We start from the raw sequence: 8852 nt of genomic DNA on the forward strand, positions 1-8852 counted from the left end.
ATTATTTATTGCCTTTCAAACTCCTCTAGAACTCAAGTTTAAAAGTCTACATCTAGAAAGTGTTTAGAAATACAGTAACATTTCTTTAATATTCATTGACCTTTGATGGTTCAGTTTTTTAAAAGGCTAAACAAGACACAAAACGGGCAAAGAGCAGAAATAAGAGATTCGCAGGAAAAACATATAAATAGATACTAAACATACAAAAATAGTCTCAACCTCATCCATCATTTTAAAATGTAAGTAAAACAGTAATGCAATACATTTTTTTTTACCTTTCAGGCTGGCAAATATTTCAGTGTTGGTAATGGCTTGATGAAAGTCACTCTCATATAGAAGGAAGTATAAATTAATAAATTATTTTGGACGATAACTTCACAACTACTAATATTCAAAATGCACATCTCTTTGACTCCGTAATTGTTTTTGCAAGAACTTATCTGATAAATACACATGGATATAAATACTGTCTATAAGAATGTTCACCAAGGCTTTGTGACAGCAAACCCTGGAAACCACCAAAATAAGACACTGGTTGAGACGACTGATTATAGGATATTCATCCAGCTGTTAAAAATAATGAGAGAGACTGAAATATACCTCATGGGAAACTGTCATTAGACACATCACTGAATGGAAAAGGCATGTTTCAGAACAATATCATGGTCTCAATCTGAGTAAGAAAAAGGTCAGGTATCCTGATATTTAAACACATCATCAAAATGTGATGGTTTCTGCACCATAATAAATCCCACCAAAACTTAGTTGCTTGAAATAATGATTTCTTTGGCTCAGGCTTGACCGGGCTTCTGGTCTAGTCGGTGCTGACTTAGCTGATCTCGGCTGGGCTTGCTCATGTGTCTGCGGTCAGCTAGTCGGTCAGTGGCCACTGGGGGAATCTCAGGTGGCCTTACTCACAGACAGGCCTGGGCTTGGCAGGCTGTTAGCTGAGGCCACAGGGTGACTGGGCCTCACTAGGCTTCCTCGTAGTGTGGTCACAGGATTCCAAGAGCACAAAGGCAGGAGGTACAAGGGCTCTTGAGGCTTGGCCTGAGAATTCACTTCTCACTTCCACTGCATCCATTGGTGAAAGCAAGTCATAAGGCCAGCCCAGATTCAGGGGGTGGGAAAATAGTCCTCCTCTTGTCAGGAAGAGCTACAAAGTGCATGCCATGTCTACCATCCACCATAACGCCCAAATGAATTTCTCATCTAGACTTCCTCCTTGAATGCTCCTGACACCTCCACTTGACTGTCTAATGTCATCTTGAGGCAGGAGATAGGTGGGCCCCCGGGGCAAACAGTTGGAGTTCGTTCTCTGTGGACCGATAACTCGGAGACGAAAACAGCCGGACAATCGATGGAGGAGGCTGGGCCCTGCCCAGATAGAAAATAAGAGACCACATATCCCTCATTCTCAAAGTCAGGAGACCTCCCCGACTACACATGCGCAGAAAAGCTCCTTGGAGGTCAAAAGGGAGGGGGCGCCACCCCATAGTAAGTGCTGTTAACTACCCATAGGCCTCTTCAGTAGAATCCATCTTGGCTAAGAGATGCGCGCACACACGGGAGGATCCTGAGATGTACCAAACACGGACTCTGAACCAGGCAAACCGAAATGATTGGCCAAAGAAAACCCAGAAGAAATGCCCCAAATAAGTGATTTAAACTACCACGAGAGCGCGACTCTCTCCCTCTCTGAGCCCGCCCATGTTGTCTGTCCCCACGTACTGTACTCTGTTTTCTTCTAATAAACACTTCACTTGTTTCACTACTTTCCATCTTTGTGGGAATTCTTTTCTGCAAAGCCGACGGGCCAGGGCCTTGTCACTGGTCACTGGTCGAGTGGCTAGCATTTGGTGCTCTCAACCGCTGCGACCCGACCTCAATCTCTGGCTGGGAACCGAAACCCTGCTTCAAGCTGCTGCAGGCCGCGGCCACCTGACATCACTCTCAAACTTAACACGTTTAAAAACAAACTCTATTCACTCCCCACCCCAAACCTGCTTCTTTCTCAGCCTTTCTCCTCAGCACATGGCAACGCTTTTCTTCCAGTTGCTCAGGCTCAGATCTTTACAGCAATTTTGATGACGATCTTTTCTTTATAAATATATATTTTTAATTGAAGTATAGTTGATTTACAAAGTTGTGTTAGTTTCAGGTATATAGTAAAGTGATTCAGTTATAAATATATTCTTTTTCCAATTCTTCTCCATTATAGATTATTATGAATATAGTTCCCTGTGCTAAACACTAGGTCCTTGTTGTTTATCTATTTTACATATAGTAGTGTGTATATGTTAATTCCAAACTCCCAATTTATCCCTCCCCCTCCCTTTCCCCTTTGGTAACCATAAGGTTGTTTTCCACATCCGTGAGTCTATTTTTGGTTTGTAAATAAGTTCATTGGTATCATTTTTTTAGATTCCACATATAAGTGATATCATATGATATTTGTCTGATGACTATCTTTTCTAATCAAGCAGCAAACCCAGCATCCAACTCCATCTCCTTGATGCCAGCCACGATCATCTCCCCACTGTCTCCCTGTGGTCACCTCGCCCCACCTGGGCTCTATTCTTCTCTCCGCAGCCAGAGGGATGCTGGGAGAATGTGAGTTAGATCATGACTCAAACCCTCAAGTTCTTCCCTGCCTCACGTGGAATAAAGTCAAAAAGTCCTTCCCGTGGCCAACACGGAAGCTTCCGTGGCTCCCATCATTTTCCCCAGGGCTCCCTGCTCCGGCCTTGCTGCCCTCCTACCAGCTGCTACTCCACAGTGCTGAATACAATCCTACCCCAGGGCTCTTGCACTTCCTGTCACTGCCTGAAACATCCTTTTCTAGCTATTTGCCTGGCTCACTCCCTCACTCAAATAGTACAGAGACAGCCCCCCTCAGGCCATCCTATCTAAGAGGGCACGCACATACACACCTTGTCATTCCCTACGCCTTACCCCATTTTTTAATTTTTACAGTGCTTATCAATACCTGACATATTATGCATTTATTTATTTATTGTCTATCTCCCAACAGTAGAATGAAAGTTCCATGAGGTCAAGGATATTATCTGATTTGTACACTGCTGTATTCCCAAAACAGTGAACAAAACAGGGCCTGGCACATAGTAGACACTCAATATTTGTTATGTGTGTGTGCGTACTCACATCTACATATCTAGAAAGTTCCTAGACAAATACAAAAAAACCCTGACAACAATAACTTCCAGAGAGTGGGCTGATGGTCTCACATAATGGAGAGAGGAATATTTCTTTTCCCTGATGCCTGGCAGTGTTTGAATTTTTTGCCCTAAGTATATAATTTTAGAAATTAAATGTTAACAAATAACAGGACAATGGATGCTTTTTCTCACTTCTCTTTTGCTTTACAATATGCCCTTTTGCTATCAAAGAAAATGCTTTTCTGCCTTTTCTGGTGCTGGAGGGGTCCCATGTGGGGACAGGGGGTCACCCAATGAGCCACTGCGGAGAATCACAGGAGGGGATGGAAGTCTGGAAAGCATCCTCTGGAGGCGGGGAGGGCAGACTCAGGACACAAGGAGAAGTGGACCAGGAGCTCTGGGACAAAAACCAACGGAGATCAAGTTCATTCACAGAAAAAAACAACACACGGAGCAGGCAGGCTCGGAATCTGAGAAGAAAAGGTACCGGGCCAAGAGCTCTTGGCTGTAGGATGGATTTTTAATGCAATCTCAGGGAAATAAATGCAGAAGATGGTCAGGTGGAAAAGACCTTTTATGGCAATTAGACCAAGAAGCTAATTTGCTACCTGGTGGTCTAATAAGAGGGCAGATCCGCATAGGAACAGCGGCGATGGCTTGAGAGAAATCCTCTAGTAAATTTCGGAGCAAGATGTTACAGGGGAAATAAGGAAGAGAAGCCCAGGGACTGGGTTCTGGCTCGTGAGCAAATCATCTGCAGAATTCGGCAAAACACAGATTCACTTTCGACAAGGATTTGAGCCCCTGCTCTGGTGACAACTCTTGTTTAAAGCTAAGTGGCCCCACCTCGTCACTAAGTCTGGACTCCTGAAATGGAAGAGAGTCAGCTCAAGTAACTGAAGAGTGTGAGTGGGGCTGGATCTGAAATTCAGTTATGTCTCCACCTCGTTCCCATCTCTCCACTCTGCTTTCCTCTGCGTCAGCCAGACTCTCAGGTCTGAGGGAAAGAGTCTCTCTTTCCTAGGATTGTCACAAAGGTCCTGGGATTGGGTGCCACTGGCCACACCCAAGGCACAAAGCATCCCTCAATCTGTCCGTCCCTAAGGTTGAGGGGAGGGTGTGAAATGCTCTGACGGACCCTAGGGTACAGCCAGAGGTAAAGTCAGCTCCACCCCAACCATGTGGATTGACAGTAGAGGAACAGGGGATCCCCTGGGGAAACTGGGACGCTGCTACCAGAAGAAAGGGAAATGGATTCTGGGTTGACAAATAATAGTCATTCACTAGAGAGAACCCAAAATTGTATCTATTTTATACCACATAAGAATGCTTTCAGCTACAAGAAACCAACACTAGCTTATACCAATGTGAATTTGGATTTCTCATCTAACAAGAAACCTGGAGGTATGGCCAGCATGTGTACGATTCACTTGACCTTTCTCCCGTGGACACATAGTGTCTGCTTCAGTTCCAGCCATCACACCTGCACTCAAGTTAGGAAGAAGCAAAGAAAGCAGTGTCAGTGACGTCTGTCTCTTCTATCAGGAAAAACAAATAGACTCACAGACATAAGAGAACAGACTTGTGGTTGCCAAGGGGGAGGGGAGGTGGGGGAGGGATGGACTGGGAGTTTGGAGTTAGTAGATGCAAATTAGTATATATAGAATGGATAAACAACAAGGTCCCACTGTAGAGCACAGGGAACTATATTCAATATCCTGGGATAAACCATAATGGAAAAGAATATTAAAAAGAATGTATATATGTGTATACCTGAGTCACTTTGCTGTACAGCAGAAATTAACACAACATTGTAAATCAACTATACTTCAATAAAAAAAAAATAGATTAAAAAAAAAAGCCCTCCCAGAAACCCCCCAGCAGACTTCCACTTAAGACTGTGTAGCCAAAACTTTGTAAAAAGCCACACCTAGATGCAAGGGAAGTTCAGAGAACCAATATTTAGATTCTCCAAGCATGTTTGTTTGATGGAGGCTGGCAATGGAGGAGAAGGTTGGAAATGGGTGTCCGATCATTCAAAACAACTGTGGCTACCACCCAGGCAGTGACTTGCCAGGGTGACAAGGTCAGAAAGCACAGAGCTGGGTCTTGAACTCAGGCCTTCTGAATCCAGAACTATGGCCCTATCTCCTTTGCCATGATTTCTCTAAAAACCAGGCTGGGAGTCAAGAGCAACCAAATAAACAAATTCTTTTTCTTGTACACAAAGGAGGAGAATCATTTGGTTAAAAGATAACAAGCCCCCAAAGATGGAGACAATGAGTGGCAGGTCATCTGCCTCTCCCTCCTTCTCCCCTCCCAGGGCGCTGGTTAGGCTTAACATCTTCCACAGCGGGTCTCTAGGTGCTCTTTATTCAGACTTTCACAGTACAAAACAAACTTCTGACTTGGAATTCAGGAAGCCTGAGCTCTGGTCCCGTCCCCATCATGCGCAGCAGTGGCCACTTTGCTCCCCGTCTCCACAGCTCCGCTTCCTCATCTCTAAAATAACATTGGTCAAGATGGCTCTTGGGGCCTCTTCCAGTTCTGATGGTCTTTGTTCCTCAGAAAGCCAGGGTCTGAGCCCAACTCGTCACCTGAGTTCCCAGGAGACATTGACTCACTTCCTCTCTGGTCCCCAGGGTTCTAGCCGGAAATTGGCTCGAATAAGCACTGACCCCTTCTCCTACCCCCCACAAAGGTCCAGTGTTAATGAAAGATCAGGGTTAATGAAAGTGTTTGCCATGAGCCTCAGGCTCTGCAAAGAAAGGTTCCAAATGGAAGCTATTACTAATCTTTCTCTGGGGTCTCAGCTAAAAAAACATGGTCCCCCTCAGGGCTGAGTCACTCCAGCTAATTGTTTGGTTCCTTGACCTGGAGTTAAATGCAGTGGATGCGCAGAAGAAACTCGCTGCATCACACAAAAGGACTTCTCCACTTCTTACAACAGAGCCCTGCCCTTTGGTAGCATCTTGGGAAGCTGTGAATCTATGGGTGTGCCTGTGCGTGTCATGGGGTGTGTGTGTGTGTGTGTGTGTGTAGTAAAGACCTCTGACCACAGTTTCTCTTCACTGTTTCTCCTCCATGCTGGGCATGTTCCAGCTTTATCAAGCCAGTAGTTGACCTTGAGTCTTCCAAAGGAATGGGTAGTCTCCAGGATTCGACAAGGGTTCACCCATCCCATAAACACTTACAGAGTCCCCTTCTGGGTCCCAGAGAAACAGAAACAAGAAGACACAGTCCCTGGCCTCAAGAGTGGATCTGGCAGGAGAGGAGAGACACTTAGGTTGGACAGAACATTAGGATCTGGGGGGATATGAGTTAAATGGAGCAGTGTGGAAGCACTGTATTGAGGTGATTCAATCTGCCTAGGGAAACCAGAGAAGGGAACATTTTACTCATACTTCAAGTATGAGTAGGAGTGTGAGAGGTAAAGAAGTAGGAGAAAGAACACTTTGGCTGAAGGAATGGTTACATAAATGGGAGCAGAGATGGATTTACTGAAAAGCTATGAAACTTCATTTTCGAGGTTCCTCCTTCGTACGGGTCCCTTCCAAGATCTTGGACTGAATTTGACACTTGTAATACTGCATTCTGTTGCTTTGAAGAGGTCCCCCGAATTGCATAAAACTTAGGCTCCATAAAATATGAATCTGCCTCTGAATCTAAGGAATGGCACACAAACACAGGAATAAGGATGTCTGGGGCTGCGTTTTTCTTCTACACCAAGCTAGATTCCAAAATCTTCCTTGGTGTAATTAGATAGGAGTCACCTACTCAATCCAGGTACCTGTTCAGACAGTACCTGAATGGATTCTGTAATCCCAGCATTATTGCATAAGGACAACAAAAGGATGGGCTGCAGATGGCTGAACCCACAAGCAACCTGGAAGGAGAACTCAATGGAGCTTTCTCTGCAGACCTCAGCTCAGCAAACCATCAAGGGCAGGCTCTGTTTCCTAATAGCGATGCCCAGCTATTTATACTAAAGCCCTCGTGACGATCCTCAAAGCACTGTGACCAAGGACTGGACCTGGCTGTGGTTTTGAGCACCCTGTGTGTCCCATGCCATGCTCAAGCCATGCGACTGCATCTGGGGTCTCTAGTCCTCACTTCCAGGCCCTCAAGAGCATGTCTTGATCTTTGTTGGTTCATTTGCTTGAAGTCGAGGTTGAAGCCTTGAGTTATATCATTCGATATTTGAAGCTTTCAGATGCTCCAGAGAAGATCGACCCTCTGCTGTCCTTCTTCATAGAGCAGCAGGTTGTGGACAGCTACCCAGGTGTCCCTCTCTAGCCCCATCACCCCGTGCTCTCAGCCACTGGAGGTCCCTCCCCACTGGCATCGCCAGAGCGAGCCTTCCAAGAAGACAAGCACCAGTACCCAAGTGCTCACGGAGCCTCTGCTAACATTGCTCGCTAATGTCTCATTGGCCAAAGAGAGCCACATGACCACTCCCCCATGTGGGCGGAGGCTGCATAATCAAGTGACCACCCGGAAGTGTGGTTCAGCAGGGGTCACCAGCATAACTGTCTGCCCCATGGTGTGTGACCCTGAGCAACTTAACTCAAGAAAGGGAATTTCTCTATACTTCATTTTCTTCATCTATAAAGTGAAGGAGCTAAAATCAAGGCTCTCAGCAGTCCCTTCTCCTATCAGCCTTCCTATAATGACAAAAATCACAATGGAAACGAACCTTGAAGAGTTGGCTGAGACAAAACAAAACTTCACTTTGAATAATATAATACATATATAAATGTTATATATGTATAAGATATATAAGGTTTATTTGTATAAATATAAGGTTTACTTCAGACCAAAAAACGAAATGGGAAAGTTCCTGAAGAAAGAGAGGTGGCTTATCAGTAACCCATGAAAAAGAGGCTTAGGGGATTTATTTAAAGTGAACTTAGGGCTTCTCTGGTGGTGCAGTGGTTAAGAATCTGCCTACCAACGCAGGGGACACGGGTTCGAGCCCTGGTCCGGGAAGATCCCACATGCCACGGAGCAACTACGCCCGTGCGCCACAACTACTGAGCCTGCGCTCTAGAGCCTACGAGCCACAACTACTGAAGCCCATGTGCCTAGAGCCCATGTTCTGCAACAAGAGAAGCCACCGCAATGAGAAGCCTGAACACCACAACTAAGAGTAGCCTCTGCTCGCCACAACTAGAGAAAGCCCGTGGGCAGCAAGGAAGACCCAACGCAGCCAAAAATAAATAAATAAACAGATTTTTTTTTTTTTTTAAGTGAGCTTAGTGGAAGTTAGCAGTGTGCTGCAGCCCCAGAATGAGTTAAGGGAGCCTTTGGCTGCATGAACAGAAGTATGAGGTACAGAATGAGGGGTGTGGGTGATACTTCTTTTCTGTAATCCAACAACAGCTGGAGTGATGCATTCCTTTCTTGGTGCCTCTTTTTAAGAGAGAAGGGTAGACAGAAGAGATGTCCAGAAGAGACGACCTATAGAGAGATCAGACTGACACCATCTAAACCCCCATCAGTTTCTGCCTCATTTAACAGTGGAACAACACTCCACTGTGTGACTCCTAAACATTAGGTAGTGGGGAGCACACACCACCATCTGTGAATTGTTCTCCCCTATAAAAGAAAAAAAAAAAAAAAAAAAAAAAGAACTTGACTCCAGTTATGCTGTAGACTTAACTACCTGTTTCA

The sequence above is a fragment of the Eschrichtius robustus genome, chromosome 13 (genome assembly GCF_028021215.1).
Source record: "Eschrichtius robustus isolate mEscRob2 chromosome 13, mEscRob2.pri, whole genome shotgun sequence".
Taxonomy (NCBI): Eukaryota; Metazoa; Chordata; class Mammalia; order Artiodactyla; family Eschrichtiidae; genus Eschrichtius; species Eschrichtius robustus.